General features: G+C 39.7%; 1 protein-coding gene across 1 annotated transcript in view; it reads right to left on the bottom strand.

Moving 5' to 3' along the window:
- The window catches only part of CUL4B (cullin 4B), a 51,234-nt gene that overhangs the window by 23,353 nt on the left and 26,935 nt on the right, over positions 1-946 (bottom strand). The window lies entirely within an intron of this gene.

Genomic DNA, 946 nt, shown 5'->3' with positions numbered 1-946 from the left:
TTATGTGCTTCCAAAGACTTCTCCAAAAGAGTCAAAAGAGAACCTACAGATTGGGAATAAATATTCAGCAATGACATATCTGAAAATGGACTTATCTCTAGAATTTATAGAAAACTCCAACACCTCAATAACAAAAAGACAAACAATCCAATTAAAAAATGGGCAGAAGATATGAAGACACTTCACCAAGGACAATATTCAAGCGGCCAACAAATATATGAAGAAATGCTCATGATCATTAGCTATTAGAGAGATGCAAGAACGTGGATGAAGTTGGAGGACATTATGCTGAGTGAAATAAGTCAATCACAAAAGGACAAATATTGTATTAGTCTGTTATTGTAAAAGTCAACTAAAGGTTCATCTATGGAAGGAAATTTTCTTTGTTGGTTACTGGGTTGGGAGGAGAGGGACGGAACACTGTTAGACAGAAAGAGGTAAGTATTGATTTGGGTGATGAAAAGGGCAATGTACCAAATGTGAGTGACCAATATGGTGGCACTGAGGAAGAGAAAAACAGAGAGGTACATGGGAGGTACACACAACAAATATGAACCCTTTTGCATATACAGTACTACGTTTTCAGTGAAGGCAAACATGGGTATACGGGTGGATAGATGGGTGGATAGGATGAAATATTAGGTATGTCTATGAAGTGGGGAGTGTATCCAAGAACATGTATAGCATTGGCAGACAATGATCCTATAAGTTTACGTGAATGATCAGAATTCCCAGGTGTATAGTAGAGGTGACAAGAGGCAAGGTTGTGGTCACTGCCTAGTCACAGCCAGCTACCCAGAGGGACTGAGTAGTTGAACCTGTGGGCTTGGGACTATAGTCGCAGGGGACATCAAGCTCAATTGACATAACATACTACACAAAACATTGTTCTACCTCCTACTTTGGCAAGTAGTGACTGGGATCTTAAAAGCTAGCAAGCTGCCAT

Source organism: Orycteropus afer, unplaced genomic scaffold, assembly GCF_000298275.1.
Source record: "Orycteropus afer afer isolate SDZICR_OR568_19922 unplaced genomic scaffold, OryAfe1.0 scaffold00387, whole genome shotgun sequence".
NCBI classification, from domain to species: Eukaryota; Metazoa; Chordata; class Mammalia; order Tubulidentata; family Orycteropodidae; genus Orycteropus; species Orycteropus afer.
Note: the sequence above shows the minus strand (reverse complement) of the source record. Positions and strands in the feature narration are given on the sequence as shown.